The sequence below is a fragment of the Pongo pygmaeus genome, chromosome 18 (assembly GCF_028885625.2).
Source record: "Pongo pygmaeus isolate AG05252 chromosome 18, NHGRI_mPonPyg2-v2.0_pri, whole genome shotgun sequence".
In the NCBI taxonomy this organism is placed as follows: Eukaryota; Metazoa; Chordata; class Mammalia; order Primates; family Hominidae; genus Pongo; species Pongo pygmaeus.
This window is the reverse complement of record NC_072391.2, coordinates 24,483,334-24,505,420: the sequence shown is the minus strand read 5'-3', so window position 1 is coordinate 24,505,420 and position 22,087 is coordinate 24,483,334. Positions and strand designations below refer to the sequence as shown.

Below are 22,087 nucleotides of genomic sequence, written 5' to 3'. Positions count from 1 at the left end.
GATCGTGCCACTGAGACTCCATCTCAAAAAAAAAAAAAAAAAGGACCAGGCAGGGTGGGGAGGGAGGGGGAAGCATGAAGGACAGAAGTAAGAAAATCCAGGTGACAGGTGATGCTATGTTGGGGAGGGGGAATGAAGTGCCAGCAGTGGAAATGGTGAGAAGTGAATCCATTCTAGAAATACTTTGAAGGTAGACTCAGCTGGATTCACTGGCTGATTGGCTGTGCGTTTTAAGAGAGTAGGATCAACCCTAAAGTGGAATGAAGTGCTGATACAGGCTAAAACATGCTTGAACTTCAAAACACTTGGCTAAGTGGAAGAAGTCAGGTCCTCTAAGTTGTTGCCAAGATGGACAACAACCTCGGCTATTTGGGAGTTGGGTGAGTTTCGCTTGGGGCTTGTCAAGTTTGTGGTGCCTATGGGACATTTGGAGAGCGATGGTCTGTAGTTTTGTTTTGTTTTGTTTTGAGACAGAGTCTCACACTGTCACCCAGGCTGGATAGGCTGTCCACATATTGTGTGATTCAATTCATGTGAAATGTCCAGAATAGGTAAATCCATGCAGATGGAAGGCAGACTGGTGATTGCCAGGGAGTTGTGGGAGACGGGAGAGGGGTAACTGCTTAATGAGTATGGCGTTTTCTTACAGGGTGATACAAATGTTTTGGAATTAGAGGTGATGGTTGCGTAACATCTGAGTGCACTCAATGGTATTGGATTGTTCACTTTAAAATGGTTAATTTTATTGCTTGAGGCCAGGAGCTTAAGACCAGCCTGGGCAACATAGTGAGACCCCCACCCCCCAACATCTCTACAAAAAATAAAAGATTAGCCCAGCTTGATTGCATGCACCTGTAGTCCCAGCTACTTGGGAGGCTGCAGTGGGAGGATCACTTGAGCACAGGAGTTGGGGGCTGCAGTGAGCTACGATTGCACCACTGCACTCCAGCCTGGATGGCAGAGTGAGAACTCGCCTCTAAAAAAATAAAAAATGAAATGAAATGGCTAATTTTATGTTCTGTGAATCTCACCTTAAAAAAAAAAGGTGGGGTGGGTGTTGAAAGAAAGCCTCCAAAGTCTTTGGTCTGAAAACTTTGTGTGTGTGGGTGTGTGTGTGTGTGTGTGTGTGTGACAGAGGCTCACTCTGTCACCCAGGCTTGAGTGCAGTGGAGCAATCACTGCAACCTCTGCCTCCCGGGTTCAAGCAATTCTCCTGCCTCAACCTCCCAAGTAGCTGGAATAATTACAGGTGCCCACCACCATGTCTGGCTAATTTTTGTATTTTTAGTAGAGACGGGTTTTCACCATATTGGCCAGGCTGGTCCTGAACTCCTGGGCTCAAGTGATCTGCCCACCTCAGCCTCCCAAACTACTGGGATTACAGGTGTGAGCCACCACGCCCAGCCTTGGTCTGAAACCTTAAAGATCGGGGTTGCCATTTACTGAGATGGAGAAAACTTACAGAAGGAGGAGGGTGAGGGAGAAGCTTCCGGTGTTCAGTGCTGGATGATTCTTAATTTGGAGATGTCTAATGAACATCCAAGTGAGATTGTCAAGGACACAGATAGATGTGCTTGGAATTCAGTGAAAATGCTGAAGAAACTTGGGAGTTCTCCGCATATAGCTTATCTTTAGGCTCAGAATTGGCTGATATTTAAGTTTCTGCTTCTTTTTTGAAGAGGACAGAAATACAAATTACTTTGTTACAGAAAAGTAAACAGTTTTATGTGTTGCACGTCCAAGATTATGGAGTGAAATTCGTACCTTCTACGTTCAGATGGGTTGCAGCTCTTTAAACCCAGCCAGGCATGACTGATCTGGAGCCAGGCAGGGCCAGGCTTGCTGGGAGGGTGGAGGAAGCCTGTAGAGCTCCGAGCTCTCTCCAGTGTTTCTGTAGAGCCCCTGGAGAACAACAGCTGACTTTGTGTATTCAATAAAGATGCATCTGTCATGCCTACTAGCACTGTTTTCATCCTGCTGAGACTTGTCGGTTGAAAAGCCAGAAGGAATGCACCTGGTTTGCTAGCACCACCAAATTTTTGCCAAACTAAGGGATGCAGTTTTTAGAACAACAATCTTCCATTATTGGTGGTCGTGCGCAGTTAACAACCGTCACCAACAGATAGTTGTAACAGTGGATTCAGTCCTTCCCGTGTGCCCAGCACTCTGCCAGGGGCTTTGCGTTCATCATCTTTTTTGCTCTTACATGAAGCTTGAGAGGGAGGTATCATTTTTATTTTTATTTTTTTAATTTTAATTTTTTTTTTTTTGAGACAAGAGTCTCACTCTGTCACCCAGGCTGGAGTGCAGTGGCACGATCACAGTTCACTGCAGCCTCAACTTCCCGGGCTCCAGTGATTCTCCCACCTCAGCCTCTTGAGTAGCTGGGCCCACAGGTGTGCATCACTATGCCGGCTAATTTTTGTATTTTTGGTAGAGATGGGATTTCCCCATGTTGCCTAGGCTGGAACTCCTGGGATCAAGCAATCCACCCGCCTTGGCATCCCAAAGTGCTGGGATTACAGGCATGAGCCACCACGCCTGGCCGGTAGGTATTATTATTATGAGCTGTAGTTTTCCATGTATTAAACAAGCACAGAGAGGTTAAGCGATTTTCCCAAGGGCACACAGCAAGTAAATGAATAATCAGGAGGCGAACTCAAATATGTCTGACTTTCTAGTCTTGTGCTTTGGAAGAATAAAACCAGGAAATGTCAGAAGCTTCCTCTTTCACCACTATGCAGTCAGTGGCTAGAGAAGGTGTGGTCTGGGTCCCCCAAGTGACCATGTGCCTCCTCACCAGCCCTTAGCACAGGATTGGCACATAATTGGTGTTCAGAGCTTCCTGAATGAATAAATGGATGAATGACTGAATAAATTAACAAGCACACAAAAGTTTTGCAAGTATCACATTGCATTGTGCTTAGTAATTAATGAGCCAGCTCAGGCTGTGGGCTACTTGAGGAGAGAGACACTTCCTTACATCCTGTAACAATGATGTCCAACACGCCAGAAAAATTTAGAGTACAGGTTAAAACGCATGGACCCTGGAGGTGGACTGCTTAGGCGCAAATTGTGCCTCCTCTTCTATACAAGCCCTGAGACCCAGTGATTTGATTTTCTCATCTGGAAAATGGGAAGAACAGTAATAGCTACTCCATAAAGATTTTTATTAAGATTAAATAAGGCGGTGGCCCACGCCTGTAATCCCAACACTTTGGGAAGCCAAAGTGGGTGGATCATCTTAGGTCAAGAGTTCAAGACCAGCCTGGCCAACATGGTGAAACCCCATCTCTACTAAAAATAGGAAAATGAGCTGGACGTGGTGGCTGGCACCTGTAATCCCAGCTATTCCGGAGGCTGAGGCAGGAGAATCACTTGAACTCAGGAGTGGGAGGTTGCAGTGAGCTGAGATCACACCTTTGCACTCCAGCCTGGGTGACAGAGCAAGACTCTGTCTCAAAACAAACAAACAAACAAAAACGATGGAATAAGTTAAGACTCTGGTACATAACAGCTGTTCAGTAAACATTAGCTGTGTGTCCATGGAGACACACGGAAAGAAGTCCCTGGCTGTCCCTGGTGGGGTCAGGTACAGTCGGCACTCTGTAACTTAGAATAAGAATAGATAAGGATTTTTACATATTCTCACTTATAAGTGGTAGCTAGATAATGGGTACACATGGACATACAGAGGAGGAAGTTTCTGACACGTCCTGGTTTTATTCATCCAAAACACAAGACTTGAAAATCAGACATATTTAAGTTCACCTCCTGATTCTTCATTTAACTGATGTATGGACTGTATGAAAATCAGACATATTTGAGTTTGCCTCCTAATTATTCATTTAATTGCTGTATGACCTTGGGCAAATCACTTAACCTCTCTGTGCTTGTTTATATGTGGAAAACTGGGGATCATAATAGTAATACTTACTGGCTGGGTGCAGTGGCTCATGCCTGTAATCCCAGCACTTCGGGAGGCCGAGGTGGGTGAATTGCTTGAGCCCAGGAGTTCGAGACCAGCCTGGGCAACATGGGGAAACCCCGTCTCTACCGAAAATATACAAAAATTAGCCTGGCATGGAGACTTCAAAAGGTGGGAGGGTGGGAAAGGGATGAAGGATGGAACACCGCCTATTAGGTACAACATATGCTATTTGGGTGATGGGTACATTAAAAAGCCAGATTTCACCACTACACACTATATCCATGTACAACTGCACTTGTACCCATAAATCCATAAAAATAGAAAATTTAATTTCAATAAATAAAAACAATGATGGAATTAGTGCCCCCCAAAATGAGGGGGAAGAATAGATAGGGTTTTCAAACATTTATTAGGTGCCAAGATCTGAGCTAACCATCTATTATGTATCTTCGAATTTAATCTTTACAACAATAACATGAGATAGCACTATTATTATCCCATTTTCCTGATATAAAGACTGAGGCTAAGAGAAATGAAGTAACTTGCCAAGATTCACAAAGCATGTAAGTACAGATAAAGATAGGAATCTATGAATACTCCTCTTTGGTTTAAGATGGGGTTACATCCTGATAAACTCATCATGAGTTGAAAATATCTTAATTGAGATAGGAGGCACGACTCCATTCCAGAGGTGGGGCTTGGACACTGGACCAAATTGAGAACTAGCTAAAACAGGGCCAGAGCAGAAGCAACTTTCCATAAGACACACCCACTAGTATGCCATGTCAGTTTACTATTGCCATGGCAACGCCTGCCCCCTTCCATGGCAACAACCTGACAACCCAGAAGTTACCACCACTTTTTCTAGAATTGTCTACATAAACTGCCTCTTGATTTGTATGTAATTAAAAGTGGGTATAAATACAAGTGCAGCCCTGCCCCTGAGCTGCTATTCTGGGCACACTGCCTATGGGGTAGCCCTGCTCTGCAAGAAACAGTCCCTCTGCTGCTGCTGTATGCTGTGGCTTCAATATAAGTTGCTGTTTAACACTGCCAGCTTGACCTTGAATTCTCTCCTGGGCAAAGCCAAGAACCCCCCTAGGTTAAGCCCCAACTTGGGGGCTTGCCTATCCTGCATCAAGTTGAAATGCATTTGATACACTTGACCTACCAGACATCATAGCTTAGTCTAGCTCCCCTTAAGCTCAGAACACTTACTTTAGGCTGGGCACAGTGGCTCACACCTGTAATCCCAGCACTTTGGGAGGCTGAGGCAGGTGGATCACCTGAGGTCAGGAGTTGAAGACCAGCCTGGCCAACATGGTGAAACCCCATCTCTACCAAGAAGACAAAAATTAGCTGGGTGCAGTGGCGCATGCCTGTGGTCCCAGCTACTCGGGAGGCTCAGACATGAGGATCTCTCGAACTTGGGAGGCAGATGTTGCAGTGACCCAAGATCATGCCACTGCACTCCAGCCTAGGCAACAGAGCAAGACTCCATCTCCAAAAATAAAAAGGACACTTACTTTAGCCTACAATTGGGCAAAATCATCTAACACCAAGCCTAATTTATAAGAAGGTGTTGAATATCTTGTGTAATGTACTGAATACTGCACTGAAAGTGAAAAACAGAATGGTTGTATGGGTACTCCAGGTACAATTTCTGCTGAATATATATGGCATTTGCACCATGGTAAAGTCAGAAAATCCTAAATTGAACCATTATAAATCAGGGATTGTCTGCGTTGTCCCTGAAATACAAAACCATTCTAGGCAATTCAAATAGAGGGAATTTGATACAAGAAATTAATTATACAAATGATTGAACAGCTGAGAAGCCAAGCCGGAGATGATGAAGCAATCCTGGACTCAGCAACATCAGGAAGCTACTCTCACAGGTAGGGCTGGAGGGACACAGGGAGGATGTGGTGTTACCAGTGCCCAGAGCTGGGTCATGCCCAGAGCTTGGTCCACCTAGAAGGAGCTAGAACCACAGCAGGAGCTGCCCAGTGAGAAGCTAAACTATGAAGGAGGTGCAGCCTCTGTTGGGAAATGTTCTCTGAATTTGGAGAACGAAGGACCGCCCTGGCTCCTCCCCTTGTCCCACCATCCAATCTCCTGCCAGTGCCTCTTTTTGGCCCAATTTAGATAGAAGTCAATTGACCAGTTGGCAGTAAAGCTTGGGAAATGTACCTTGCATTAGAAATGTTAGGGATGGCCAAGTGCAGTGGCTCACACTTGTAATCCCAGCACTTGGGATGGCTGAGGTAGGCGGATCACCTGAGGTCAGGAGTTCAAGACCAGCCTGGCCAACATGGCAAAACCCTGTGCCTACTAAAAATACAAAAATTAGCCAGGTATGGTGGCACATGCCTGTAATCCCAGCTACTCGGGAGGCTGAGGTAGGAGAATTGCTTGAACCCAGGAAGAGGAGATTGCAGTGAGCAGAGAGACAGTGCCACTGTACTCCAGCCTGGGCAACAGAGCAAGACTCCGTCTAAAAATAAATAAATAAATAAATAAAAATAAATTAAGAAAATAAATAAAATAAAATGGCAGAGAATGGATCTAAGATCAAACAGGTCAACAACCCACATGTTGGTCTTGTTAGAACTCCAGCACCTCACATAGTCTGTGGCACAACGAAGGCACTCCATAAATAGACAGAAAGCTAGGAGGCAGAGGGAAGGGCAGACAAACACTAAAGTCTGTGTTCTTAACCCAGAGGGAGCAACCTCAGATGCCTACAGCAGCCAGACAGAGCATACAAAAGCATGGAGTGAACCTGTTCTAGGGAGAGGTGAGGACCATGTCAAACTGGAGAGCACACCCCGTGTCTAAATGGGGCAGCCCTACTAAGTCACCTTCAGCCAATTTCTGCCAAGGAATGCAAATTCGGCGTTGCCAGATCTGCTGACTTCTCAGGAGAAATAGAAAATCCTGATTTTCAAGTTTAATCTGCTACTTTTTAAATGTTGGCAAACAAATCAAATCCAAATGAGCCTGGGGCATCTTGTTGGGCTGGAAAGCAAAGAAGCTTATCAAAGACTATGCGAGGTCATGGTCCCATCAGAAGGACACAGAGGTAGCCTGGCAGGGCTCCCACTTGCTCAATTTGGACCATTTTTTAGTATCAAAAAGAAAGAATGAATAATCCTGGAACAGAAAAACCACATTAGTGGAGAAACTGGTAACATTTAAATAAAGTCTAGAGTTTGGTTAATAGTAATGTATGAACATTGGTTTCTCACTTTTGTCAAAGGTACCATATGGTCATGTAAGACATTAAGAAGTTAAGACTCTCACTCTGTCACCCAGGCTGGAATGCCGTGGTGTGATCATTGGTCACTGCATCCTCAGTCTCCTGGGCTCAAGCTATCCTCTTGTCTCAGCCTCCCCAGTAGCTGGGACTACAGGTGTGCACCACCACACCCAGCTAATTTTTTATTTTTTGTAGAGATAGGGTCTCCCTATGTTGTCCAGGCTGGTCTCAAACTCATGGCCTCAAGTGATCCTTCTGCCTCAGGCTCCCAAAGTGCTGAGATTACAGGCATGAACTAGTGCACCCAGCCTAAAAAAAATTTGTTTTAAAAAACAATAAATGGGCCAGGCATGGTGGCTTATATGTGTAATCCTAGCACTTGGGCAGGCCAAAGCAGGAGACTCACTTGAGCCCAGGAGTTGAAGAACAGCCTGGCCAAATAGCAAGACTCTATCTGCACAGAAAATTTTTAATTAGCATAAATAAAAAATAATAATAATAGTTTGGGCACGGTGGCTCACCCCTGTAATCCCAACAATTTGGGAGGCCAAGGCAGGCGGATCACTTGAGGTCAGGAGTTCGAGACCAGGCTGGGCAACATGGCGAAGCTCCATCTCTACTAAAAATACATGAATTAGCTGGGCGTGGTGGTGCATGCCTATAATCCCAGCTACTCAGGAGGGTGAGGAATGAGAATCACTTGAAACCAGGAGGCAGAGGTTGCAGTGAGCCAAGATCGAGCCACTGCACTCCAGCCTGGGCAACAGAGAGAGACACTGTCTTAAAATAATAAATACCATTGAATGAAACACACTAAATCTATTTTTAAAGATCAATGAATTAATAATGATATTTTAAAAAGAGAAAGAGAAAACAAAAAAGAAGGAACTATTTGTCATCATTGGAGGCAGCAGTTGCATCAAGTCCTTACTCTAAAAATAGTAGTGATAATAAGGAAAGAATGTATTCTACCCTAGTCAGTGAGGGAAAGAAGCTCTTCTTTAAGGAAGAATGCCAGCTCACAAATGTCAAAGGAATGAGAGCATTGCAACTCCGAACAAAATGATTGACTCAGACAATGATCATCAACGGATGCTGAAATTGCAAGGTGAAAGGTTCAAGGGAGGCTGGATATTTAACCTCCACCTCCTGGGTTCCTGCGATTCACAAGCAGCCAAGTCATCAGGCCATAGAGAACTTACTGGTTCTAAGAGAAGAAACGACTTCACAATGGAAGGATCAGGTTGTCACCACCTGAACCCATGAATCAATCTTAGCTTCACTAATGAGACAGCCTTTCATTTTGAGCTTTCTGGTGTGATGCAAGAGCACACTTATAACACCACCCAGGAAGAATTCTTGCCGATAATGTGTAGCCAAAATCTGATCAAACCATAGATTTAGCTTCTAGTTTATAGGAAATACAGGAGATAGAAGGACAAATTAAATACACCACAAGAAATCAATCAAACTCTAGAAGGTAGACCATTCTACCAGCAAGACAATGGTCCTAGTTGCTTCAACAACCCAATGACCTGGAAAAAGGAGGCAGAACAGGGAGGGAGGCTAGTCTAGATTTAGAAAGACTTAAGAGATGGAATCAAGCCAGGAGCCTGATTACAGGTGGCTCATACATGTAATCCCAGCACTTTGGGAGGCTGAGGCAGGCTGATTGCTTGAACCCAGGAGTTCAAGACCAGCCCTGACAATACAGAAAGAGCCTGTCTCTATTAAAAGTAAATTTTCTTTAGTTTTTTTTTTGTTGTTGTTGTTGTTGCTGGGTTTGTTTTTTTTTTTTTTTTTTTTTTTGAGACAGAGTTTTGCTCTTGTCACCCAGGCTGGAGTACAATGAGATGATCTCCACTCACTGCAACCTCCGCCTCCAGGGTTCAAGTGGTTCTCTTGCCTCAGCCTCCCGAGTAGCTGGGATTACAGGCGCCTACCACCATGCCTGGCTAATTTTTATATTTTTAGTAGTAATGGGGTTTTGCCATGTTAGCCAGGCTGGTCTCGAACTCCTGACCTCAGGTGATCTGCCTGCCTCAGCCTCCCAAAGTACTGGGATTACAGGCATGAGCCACCGTGCCCTGCCAAAAATTATTTTTTTTAAAAAAGAGAGAGAGATGATAAAATGCGATTTGTGAACATTGACTGGGTCTTGGTTTAAACCAATGGTAAAAGACATTTTGAGGGTGACTGGGGAAATGCTAATATGAAGAATTACATGTTAATAAAGATCCTGTAATCCCAGCCCTTTGGGAGGCTGAGGTGGGGGGATCATTTGAGCCTAGGAGTTCAAGACCAGCCTGGGCAATACAGCAAATCCTTGTCACTACAAAAAATAAAAAATAATACTACAAAAATTAGCCAGTCGTGATGGCATGCACCTGTAGTCCCAGGGGGTGGCCTACAGATCCACCTCCTGGAGGATGAGGAGGGACGATCACCTGAGCCCGGGGAGGTTGAGGCTGCAGTGAGCTATGATTATACCACCACACTCCAGCCTGAATGACAGAGTGACACTCAGTCTAAAAATAGAAAAGATCTGGGGCTCATTTTGTTTTGTGACATGATGGTATTGTGACTAAGTAGCGTTTCCTTTTTTTTTTTAAGAGATGGGGTCTTGCTATGTTGCCCAGGCTGGTCTCCTAATTCCTGGGTTGAAGCAGTGACTCACACCTGTAATCCCAGCACTTTGGGAAGCCAACGTAGGCTGATTGCTTGAGCTCAGGAGTTCAGGACTATCCTGGGAAAAATGGTGAAACCCCATCTCTACAAAAAAAAAAAAAAAAAATTTAGCTGGGCATGGTGGTGTGTGCCTGTAGTCCCAGCTGCCTGGTGAGCTGAGGTGGAAGCATCGCTTGAGCCCTGGTTGAGGCTGCAGTGAGCTGACATTGTGCCACTTTACTCCAGCCTGTGTGACAAAGTGAGACCCTGTCCAGACCCTGTCTCAAAAAACAAAAAAGTTGCAAAGTATTGATATTTTTTTCTTCTTTTATTAGCTAGGATATATCCATAAAAGAAAACTGCCCCCATATCAGTTATATGACTACCCTCAGATTCCATTTGTATAGGACAGCCAGAATACATGCTTGACTCTCTCCTTTTAATTACAAATTTTCAAAATAATAAGTCAGTTCCCTAGTGTATTAGCTGACTATTGCCACATAGCAAATTACCACACTTAGTGGCTTAAAACATTACTCATTTATTACGTGACAGTTTCTGCCAGTCAGGAACCCCAGCAAGGCTTAGCTGTGAGCTCTGCTTCGTGGTCTCTCATGGGGCTGAGATCAAGGTGTCTGCCGGGGCCAGGTGTGGTGGCTCACACCTGTAAATCTCAGCACTTTGGGAGGCCAAGGTGGGAGGATTGCTTGAGCCCAGCAGTTCAAGACCAGCCTGAGCAACATGGCAAAACCCTGCCTCTACAAAAAATAATTGTAAAAAATGAGCCAGGTGTGGTGGTACCCACCTGTGGTCCCAGCTACTCAGGAGGCTGAGGTAGGAGGATTGCTTGGGATGGGGAGGTCAAGGCTCCAGTGAGCTCTGCTCACACCACTGCACTCTAGCCTGGGTGATAGAGTGAATGTCTGCCAGGACTTGGGTCTCGTTTAAAGGCTCGACTGGGGAAAGGTGGTTATTAGCAGGATTCAGTTCCTCAAGAGTTATTGGACTCGGGGCCTCAGTTCCTGTCTGGTTTTTGCCCAGAAGCTACTCTGTTTCTTGCCACGTGACCCTCCCAGCATAGTAACTTGCTTCATCAAAGGCAGCAAAGGAGGGTGCTAGCAAGACAGCAATAAGCAACTTACATAGCCTAATCACAGAAATGACATCCCATCACCCTTGCCATCTTCGATGATTAGAAGCAAGCCACTAGATCAGCCTCCCCACACAGGAGTGTTGACACCAGCAGGCAGAATCACTGGGGGCACCTTAGAGCCTGCCGGCCACACCTAGCATCCTTCAAAGATGACTGAGGAGTGTCACTCTGTTTCTTTAATATGGTTTGAGTCATAGAAGGATTATTCTGGCTGTGTGTGGAGACTCTAAACCAGTGGAGGCTGCGTGTGGTAGCTCACGCCTGTAATCCCAGTGCTTTGGGAGGCTAAGACAGGAGGATTGCATGAGGCCAGGAGCCTGAGACCAGCCCGGGCAACAATTAGCAAGATCCCATCTGTACAAAATATTTTTAAAAATTAGCTGGGCATGGTGGTGTGTAGTCCTGGATACTCAGGAGGCTGAAGCCGGAGGATCAATTAAGCCCAGGAGTTTGAGGCTGCACTGAGCTATGGTCACATCACTGCGCTCTAGCCTTAGTGACAGCTTCAGACCCTATCTCAAAGAAAAAAAAAAAAAAAGAAATCCCTCCCCAACCTCAAATATAGAGCCAGAGAGAAAGGATGGAATCAAATGGACCTGCTATAGGCATCCCCACAGCTTTATTGTTTACTACTCCAATATTTAACTTTTTTTTTTTTTTTGAGGCAGAGTCTCACTCTGTCACCTAGGCTGGAGTGCAGTGGCACGATCTCGGCTCACTGCAACTTCTGCCTCCAGGGTTCAAGTGATTCTCCTGCCTCAGCCTCCTGAGTAGCTGGGATTACAGGCATGCGCCACCACCCCTGGTTAATTTTTGTATTTTTTGTAGAAGACAGGGTTTCACCATGTTGGCCAGGCTGGTCTCGAACTCCTGATCTCAAATGATCCACCCACCTCGGCCTCCCAAAGTGCTGGGATTACAGGCATGAGTCACTGCACCCGCCCCAATATGTAACATTTCAATATGATCAAAACCTCACAAATGAAGCAAAAAGGCAAGAAACAGGCTGGGGAAAAACAACAGACAATGGATTTGACCTTTAGAACATGCACCCAGTAGAAATCTGCACGTCTCCGTTTTTTCCCCTATAAAATAAGGATGATAGTCTCTGTCTCACTGGGCTATTGTGAGGAGTAAGAGAGTTAGTAGATAGAAAATGTTTAAGACGATGGCTGGCACAGTTAAGTGCTACCTAAGTGTTAGCACTTGCCACTTGCTGCTGCTACTATTATTGTTATTGAAATTATTATTAGCAACACTTATGTGATCAAACTCTAGGTTTTGTTTCTTTTGGAGTCAGGGTTTCGCTCTGTCACCAGGCTGGAGTGCAGTGGCGCCAATCATGGCTCACTGCAGCCTCAACCTCCTGGGCTCAAGTGATTCTCCCACCTCAGCCTCCCGAGTAGCTGGGACTACAGGTGTGCACCACCATGTCTAGCTACTTTTTCTGTTTGTGGTAGAGACCGGGTCTTGCTATGTTGCCCAGGCTGTTCTCAAACTCCTGGACTCAAGCAATCCTCTTGCCTTGGCATTCCAAGTGCCAGGATTACAGGCATGAGCCATTGCACCCCTCCTAAACTCTAGCTTTTAAGGCCCCATAATTGTTGACTTCTTTAAGACTGTTTATTTCTAAACCCCTATATGTAAAAAGTTTAGTTTTAATTAAAAAAAAAAAAAAAAAAAAAGACTTTCCGGCTCATTTTCAGCTGTAAACCCACACTAGCTAGAAAGGTGTTCTCTTTTAGTAGACCAAACCTAGTGAAGGTCTCTTATTTTCCTTCCCAGCATGAACCAGTGATTTCAGCCACTTAAGTAGCAATTAAAAGTTTCGAAAGTTTCGAAAGTGAATCTGACTCTTAAGCATACAATGGTCTGAAAGACTTGGTCATAAATTAAAGCAAGCCCCTCCTATTCTTTTTAAAGACGTAAGCACTGTTTAATAGGGTTTTTAATTTGTTAATTACCTAAGTGATATCTGACCATACTCCTTAAAAAAAATTCTTAAGTCTAAGGATCAAATTCTTCTTTACCACATTTTTTTTTTTTTTTTTTTTTGGCAGCACCTTGCTGTGTCGCCCAGGCTGGAGTGCAATGGTGTGATCTTGGCTCACTGCAACTTCCACCTCCCAGATTCAAGCAATTTTCCTGCCTCAGCATCCCAAGCAGCTGGGACTACAGGTGCATGCCACCAATCCTAGCTAATTTCTTGTATTTTTTGTAGAGACAGGGTTTCACCATGTTGACCAGGCTGATCTCAAACTCCTGACCTCAAGTGATCCACCTGCCTCAACCTCTCAAAGTGCTGAGATTATAGGCATGAGCCACTGCCCCCAGCCCAACCACATATTTATCCCCATTCCCTCCCTTTCTTTCCAGAATTTGATATGTATCCTACTGTAATTTTTGTTCTACATTTTCATATGTATCCATATATATATGTGTGTGTGTGAGTGTGTGTGTGTGTGTGTGTGTAAGTATACATGCCCATTAAATATTCAATTTGTATCCTTCTAAAACATTGTCTCTGCATTTATTTTATTTATTTTTGATTATATTTTTTTGAGACAGGGTCTCACTCTGCTGCCCAGGCTGGAGTGTAGTGGTAAGATTACAGCTCACTGCACCCATAACCTCCGAGGTTCAGGGTCTCACTCTGCTGCCCAGGCTGGAGTGTAGTGGTGAGATTACGGCTCACTGCACCCATAACCTCCAAGGTTCAGGCGATCCTCTTGCCTCAGTCTCTCAAATACCTGAGACCACAGGCACCCACCACCACCACCCAGCTAATTTTCTTTTTTTTTTTTTTTTTTCAGTAGAGACGGGGTTTCACCATGTTGCCCAGGCTGGTCTTGAACTCCTGGACTCAAGCCAACCTCCTACCTCGGCCTCCCAAAGTGCTGGGTTTACAGGCTTGAGCTACCTGGCCCAACCTGTGTCTCTGCATTTATATAAATAAATATATATACCCATTTAAATGTATTATATTGTTTTACAAGGTTTTGTGTAAATACTGTCATGTTATATTGTAGCCGTTGCTCTGCAACTTGTTTTTTTCTCTCACACCCCACATCCAATTCCTCAGCAAATTACGTCAACTCTTCCTGGGCACTGTATCCAGAATCTGGGCACCTCCACGGCTTTCACCCCGACCCCTGCTCTGCCCTTGGCACCCTTAGTTCATCTTAGTTCATTCTCAGCAATCCCTTTTATTTATTTTATTTTATTTTTTTATGTATTTATTTATTTATTTTATTTTTATTTTTTTATTTTTATTTTTATTTTTTTTTGAGACGGAGTCTCGCTCTGTCACCCGGGCTGGAGTGCAGTGGCGCGATCTCGGCTCACTGCAAGCACTGCCTCCTGGGTTCACGCCATTCTCCCGCCTCAGCCTCCTGAGTAGCTGGGACTACAGGCACCTGCCACCACACCCGGCTAATTTTGTTTTTGTATTTTTAGTAGAGACGGGGTTTCGCTGTGTTAGTCAGGATGGTCTTGATCTCCTGACCTCGTGATCTGCCCGCCTTGGCCTCCTGAAGTGCTGGGCTTACAGGAATAAGCCACCACGCTTGGCTAATCCCTTTTATTTTTTATTTCTTTGAGACACGGTCTCACTCTGTTGCCCAGGCTGGAATGCAGAGGTGCAATCATAGTTCACTGCAGTGAATCTCCCAGGCTCAAGCAATCCTTCCATCTCTCAGCCTCCTGAGTAACTGGGACTACAGGCACACTATACCATGCCTGGCTAATGTTTTGATTTTTTGTTGAGATGCATTTTTGCCATGTTGCCCAGGCTGGTCTCGAACTCCTGGGCTCAAGTGATCCGCCCACCTCGGCCTCTCAAAGTGCTAAGATTATGGGCATGAGCCACTGTGCCCGGCCAGCAATTCTAATAGAGTGAGGCTTACAATGTTTGGGTGCAGTGGCTCACGCTTGTAATCCTAGCACTTTGGGAGCCCGAGGTGGGTGGATCACTTGAGGTCAGGAGTTCGAGACCAGCCCACCTAACACGGTGAAACCCCGTCTCTACTAAAAATACAAAAATTAGCGAGGTGGTGGTGGGCACCTGTAATCCCAGCTACTCAGGAAGCTGAAGCATGAGAATCGCTTGAACCCGGGAGGTGAAGGTTGCAGCGAGCCGAGACTGCGCCACTGCACTCCAGTCTGGGCAATAGAGGGAGACTCATTCTCAAAAAAAAAGTAAGACTTACAGTCTTTCAATCAGACCTACCCAAAAGAATCGAAACCAGTGACTCAAACAGTGAACACCCATACTCATAGCAGCATTATTCACAATCGCCAAAAAGTGGAAACAAACCAAATGTCCATCAACAGATAAATGGACAAACGAAATGTGTGGTCTCTACACACAATGGAATATTATTTAGCATTTTAAAAAGAAGAAAATTCTGACACATGCTACAACATGATGGACCCTGAAGAAATTATGCAAAGTGCAATCAGCCATATGCAAAATAACAAAAACGAGTTTGATTCCACTTATACCAGGTCCATAAGGTAGTCAACATCATAGAGACACGAAGTCGAATGGCTGCCAGGGGCTGGGAAATTATTGTTGAATAGGTATAAAGTTTCAATTTGGAAAGAAGAAAAAGTTCTGGAGACGGATAGTGGTGATGGTTACACAACCTTGTAAATGTATTTAATGCCACTGAGATGTACACTTAAAAATGGTTAAATGGGCTGGGCATGGTGGCTCATGCCTGTGATCCCAGCACTTTGGGAGGCTAAGACATGAGGATCACTTGAGTGCAGGAGTTTGAAATCAGCCGGGGCAACATAGGGAGACCCTTTCTCTACAAGAAAAAAAAATTAGCCTGGCATGGTGGCATGCACCTGTAGTCCCCAACTACTCAGGAGGCTGAGGCAGGAGGATCTCTTGAGTCTAGGAGGTGCAGGCTGCAGTGAGCCATGATCTTGCCACTGTACTCTAGCCTGGGCAACAGAGTGGAACCCTGTCTTAAAAAAAGAAAAATGGTTAAATGGTAAATTTTATGTCATGCATATATGTGTATTTTGCCACAATAAAAAAAATATAAAAAATTTTCCAGTCAGATTACATCACCCCAAACGTTCTCAAGGATCCCACCTCACTCTGATTCAAGACTAAAGTCCTGGCCAGATGTGGTGGCTCATGACTGTAATCCCAGTACTTTGGGATGCCAAGGCTGGTGGGTCATTTGAGGCCAGGAGTTCAAGACCAGCCTGGCCAACATAACAAAACCCCATCTCTACTAAAAGACAGGGTATTTTTGTATTTTTAGTCTCTACTAAAAATACAAAAATTAGCCAGGCGAGGTGGCGTGCAACCTGTTATCCCAGCTACTTGGGAGGCTGAGACATGAGAATCACTTGAACCAGGGAGGTGAAGTTTGCAGTGAGCTGAGATTGTACCACTGCACTCCAGCCTGGGCAACAGAGTGAGACCCTGTCTCAAAAAACAAACAAAGAGACCAAAGTCCCTACACTGGCCTATAAGACTCTCCCCCAAACTTTGTTCCCATCCCCCCATTACCTCTCTGAAGTCCCCTCTTAGTCTCTTCTCTTTGTTCACTTCCTATCTGGACACACTGGTCTCCTTGCTACTCCTCAAACACACCCAGCACACACCCCACCACAGGGCCTTTGCCCTTGCTGTTTCCTCTGCCTGTACATTCTTCTCCCAGATATCTGCAGAGCCAACCTCCATACCTCCTTTAGGTCCTTGTTCGTGAGTCCCCTTCTCTGATTATCCTATTTAAAGCTCAACCTCAGCCAGGCACGGTGGCTCATGCCTGTTATCCCATCACTTTGGGAGGCCGAGGAGGGTGGGTCACTTTAGGTCAGGAGCTCAAAACCAGCCTGACCAACATGGTGAAATCTCATCTCTACTAAAAATACAAAAATACCCAGGCATGGTGGCGTGCGCCTGGAATCCCAGCTACTCAGGAGGCTGAGGCAGGAGAATCACTTGAACCAGGGAAGCGGAGGTGGCAGTGAGCCAAGATCACAGTGCTGCACTCCAGCCTGGGCGACAGAGCAAGACTGTCTCAAAATAAACAAATAAACAAAAAAAACCTCAACCTCCACTCATCTCCTCTGGCCTGCATTTGTTTTTCTGCATAGCCATTACTACCATCTAGAAGTTCTTTATCTTGCTTGTGTTTTGTCTGTCTCCTCTCACTAGAATGCAAGCTCCACAAAGGTAAGAGTTTTTGCCTTGCTGACCAGTGTGTCTCTAGTGCCCAGAACACATAATCAGTGATCATTAATATTTGGCCTTACTTCATTTTTTTTTGAGACCAGGCCTCACTCTGTTACCCAGGTTGGAGTGCAGTGGTGTGATCATAACTCACTGCAGCCTCCAACTCCTGGGCTCAAGCAATCCTCCCACCTCAGCTTTCCTGAGTAGCTGGAACTGTAGGAGTGTGCCACCATGCCCAGCAATTTATTTTTTGTAGAGGTGGGATCTTGCTGTGTTGCCCAGGCTGGTCTCAAACTTCTGGACTCAAGCAATCCTCCCATATCAGCCTCCCAAGTAGCTGGGACTACAGGCACATGCCACCGTGCCTAGCTAAATTTTTTAATTTTGTAGAGATAGGGAGTCTCACTTTGTTGCCCAGGCTGGTCTCGAACTCCTGGCCTCATGCAATCCTCCCACCTCAGCCTCATAAAGTGCTGAGATTATAGGCATAAGCCGCTGCACCCAGCCCTGGCCTTACTTCGTTCTTTTTTATTACCTCAGAGAATTCAGCAGTTTGAAAATGACAGAATAAATATTATCATTCATTTCACCCCTGCACGTTTAGGAAGTTCTTAGCGTAGTACAGTGTTGGAGCCTTTTAAAGTCTCTAAGCCTCAACCTGAACTTTCTCAGGGTTTCCAGATGCAACTGAAAACCTCCATGGCAAAATCAGTTTGTTCCCAGATCCTCCTCTTCCCCAGGTCAAGGGCCTAGGAGCTGATTAAATTTTTAGTCTGAGCGAGCGGGAAGAGAAAAATGGAAAAGTATGTGCTCTGAGCTGCCAGGTGAGTCCTGAGCATCAGGCTGGCTGCACCCTGTGTGATCTGGGGCTCTGTGGTTGGATTTCTGGGAACAATGTGAAAAAACTGCCAAGCTTGGTAGTGGCTGGAGGCTTTTGTGGCCAACTGGCCGGGCTGTGGGAGAAGTCAGGCTGAGGTGACCCAGACATACTGGGAGTAGAGGCCCCACACTCAGTTCCCCTTGGGGCAGAAACAAGAGGCCCAGGCTGGGTATGGGACTCAGGGAGGGGGGGCACCACGGGGATCCAGAGAACTGAGGCCATCCAAGCCAAGCAGGAATAGGAGCCTCTCATCTCACCAAGTCTCCTGACTGCTTATTTTCCAGAAAATCGGGAAATTGGCCTTCGTATGTTATTTTCTGATTTTTAAACATTGGTTTGAAAATCTAAAATGTACCGGGTTAACAAAAGCTGGATCTCTCCTGTCCCCTACCCACCCCACTCGAGGGCTGTCAGTTTGCAACTCTGCAGTTTAGCAAAACATTTCAGAACATGGACTTTGGTTTTGTTCTTTGGGCTTTGTGGCTGTTTGGGCAAGTTCCTTGACACCTCCAGGTCTGTGAAATGGGAACAAAAATTTAAAGGGCTGGGGAATATTGGAGACAGAAAGAGGGATAACAAAAAGGACATGGATCGTGTCAGCTGGCGTGTTTTGGTCACGGGCAGGGAAGCACCCAGAGCTTGCTGTGGCCTCGGGCAATGAGATTAAAGATCAGAGGACGGGCGCAGTGCCTCACGCCTGTAATCCCAGCCCTTTGGGAGGCCAAGGTGGGCAGATCATGGGGTCAGGAGATCGAGACCATCCTGGCCAATATAGTGAAACACCGTCTCTACTAAAATACAAAAAATTAGCTGGGCTTGGTGAGGTGCACCTGTAGTCGCAGCAACTCAGGAGGCAGAGGCAGGGGAATCGCTTTAACCCAGGAGGCCGAGGTTGCAGTGAGCCCAGATCTCGCCACTGCACTCCAACCTGGCCAAAGAGCAAGACTCCATCTAAAAAAAAAAAAAAGAAAGAAAGAAAGAAACAGAGAGAGAGAAAGTGAAGATCAGGGATCTGCCTTTGATCAATGGAATAAGGATTCCACCAACCAAGCCAGAGACCCAGCGCCTGGGGGCCTCTGGACCTGTAGGTGGCACTGCATCTCTGAGAGTTTCCTTAACCCTCTGTCTCGGGGGCCCCGCACATGCCTCAAGCCATGGCTTCCCTTTCAGGACTTAGGCAGGCAGTTGCCTATCTGAGCCTCACTCACTGTTGGACTTAACATTTGTGCTTGTTGTTGTTTACATTCTCAGTTTAGAGCCAGACATTCCAGTCTGTCAAGATTCTGCAAATGGATGTATTAGCTATTCCTCCTCACTTCCTTCTTTTGCAATTTGGATACAATTTTCACCAGAATCGGCCAGGAGTCTTTTGGTTGCAAGCAACAGATACCCCAAGATGGCTTAGCAAAAAGGAAATTTATATTCTTATGCATCTGAAATGTGCAGGAGGTAGGGCTAACTTCTGGTATGTTTTTGGTTGGGTCAAACAATGATATCAGGACCTAGTTTCTCTTTGTCATCTTTCTGGGTGGAATCCATTATTATACAGCCTCTTCCAAAATATAGCTCCCCATCTGAACAACTCCCAAGCCAGCGAAACTCCCTGAGAGCTCAATGAAAGAGTCCTTGTATAGAGTTTCACCAACCATAGTTAATCTGACTTGGGTCATGTCCCATATATGAACAAATTACTATCCCAAGAGGAATACAAAATGCTAATTAATAGGCCTGGGCCATATCCACCCTGAATGGGGTGGTAATGAATGAAGTTAACACCCCTAAGATCAAAATACAGACGAGGGGTGAAAAAGGAGTGGTGACTCCAGAGCTAAACCAAGTGCAGTTACTTGAAGTAGAATGAATGGATGTTTGGTGTCCCCAACTCTCCCACACCCCCAAAAAGAATATTCACCTTGTCTTCTTTGCAAAGTATTGTGTTAGATGGTGGTTATAAAGGGTAATATGGCTTCAACATCTGACATCTCACAGATTTCTAGGGCTAGATTGGCTGATCTCATCTTCTAGAATTGCACTAACCCAAAGAAAGCAAAAGGACTATCTTTCCACAACACTACAAAAATATTCAATAGAACTTTTTTTTGGGGGGGGCCTGAGAGACCTCCCACACCAGTCATAAATCCTTTCAGACATGAATTAATCTGACTGTGCCATAATTTAACCCACAAATCTTCATCCATAAAAAGAGTTTTTTAAAATTTGGCCAAATTAATGTAGGGCAGGTTCTTGGCTTCACTCAGGAAGGAATTCAAGAGCCAGCTAGCTGATGGTGGAAGAAAACAGCCTTATTGAGGCAGCAGCAGTGTTAGGGCTCTGTCCCTGTTCCTGCAGAGCAAGGCTACCCCATGATGGCCAGAGCAGCCTAGCAGTCATATTTATACCCACTTTTAATGACATGCTAATTAAGGGGCAGGTTATTCAGAGATAGCTAGAAAATGGGTGGTAGCTTCCGGGCGTTGCCATGACGATGGTAAACTGTAATGGCACTGATGGCCATGTTTTATGGAGAGGTGCTGTTGGTGCCTCTTCCACGTTTGGCCACTATTCAAACTTGTCCAGAGTCAAGTTTTGCCTACTTCCTATCTCAAAACGATCCACAGTTCTAAACAGCTGGCTAAAGTCCATGTGGATGCTGTCTAATGGTGTCAGACTATAGACCCTAACAAAAAGGGGAAAGAAGTTGGTTTTCTCCTCAGGAGGCCAAGTTAACTACAGAACACAACACTCTTTGTTCATAGTTGCTTAAACATTCATGCCTTAAAACTTGCCAGCCTAACATCAACCAGTCTGGAGTTCCCAGACATCCCAAAACTCCAACTCTCCAACAATGGAAATCATGACACAGAATGAAGATGTCAGTTGTATAAAGCTGGTCACAACAGCACAGTTCCACAGGGAACCCATTCTAAAAATGTCCAACAGGGTCCCAAAAGAAAACCTTCAAAAATAACATATTGGGTTGAACCATATGAAATTGCTATTTTTTTTTTTTTTTTGAGATGGAGTCTCACTCTGTCACCCAGGCTGGAGTGCAGTGGCACAATCTTGGCTCACTGCAACCTCCACCTCCTGGGTTCAAGTGATTCTCCCACCTCAGCCTCTTGAGAAGCTGGGACTACAGGTGCGCACCACCATGCCTGGCTAATTTTTTGTATTTTAGTAGAGGTGGGGCTTCACCATGTTGCCCAGGCTGTCTCGAACTCCTGAGCTCAGGCAATCCACCCACTTTGGCCTCCCAAAGTGCTAGGATTACAGGCATTAGCCACCCCACCCAGCTGAAATGGCTATTTTCATAGGTCAATAATAGTCAAATATCAACAATTTTATATGGTCACAACCAAATACACCTGGGAAGCACTGGTTTTCAAAGTGACGTCCACAGACCCCTGGGAGGTCCCAGAGATCCTTTCAGGAGGAACTGTGAGGTCAAAATCACTTTCATAATAATCCTAAGATGTTATTTGCCTTTTTCACCTGTGGACATTTTCCCTGACAGTGCAAAAGCAATGGTAGGTCATCACTGGTCATTACAGAAATGCAAATCAAAACCACAATGAGATACCATCTCACACCAGTTAGAATGGCAATCATTAAAAAGTCAGGAAACAACAGATGCTGGAAAGGATGTGGAGAAATAGGAACACTTTTACACTGTTGGTTGGAGTGTAAATTAGTTCAACCATTGTGGAAGACAGTGTAGCGATTCCTCAAGGATCTAGAACAAGAAGTACCATTTGACTCAGCAGTCCTATTACTGGGTATATACCCAAAGGATTATAAATCATGCTGCTATAAAGACACATGCACATGTATGTTTATTGAGGCACTATTCACAATAGCAAAGACTTGGAACCAACCCAAATGCCCATCAATGATAGACTGGATAAAGAAAATGTGGCACATATACACCATGAAATACTATGCAGCCGTAAAAAAAGATGAGTTCATGTCCTTTGCAGGGACATGGATGAAGC

The 22,087-nt window shown here is 45.1% G+C and overlaps 1 protein-coding gene across 1 annotated transcript in view; it reads left to right on the top strand.

Annotated features, from left to right (window-relative positions):
- The first annotated feature begins 354 nt into the window (after positions 1–354).
- Positions 355–22,087, top strand: part of LOC129016290 (amiloride-sensitive sodium channel subunit beta) — a 109,940-nt gene continuing 88,207 nt past the window's right edge. The window contains exon 1 of the mRNA XM_054455593.2: positions 355–380. The gene's annotated coding sequence lies outside the window, so the exon portion shown is untranslated. The remainder of the gene's footprint in view (positions 381–22,087) is intronic.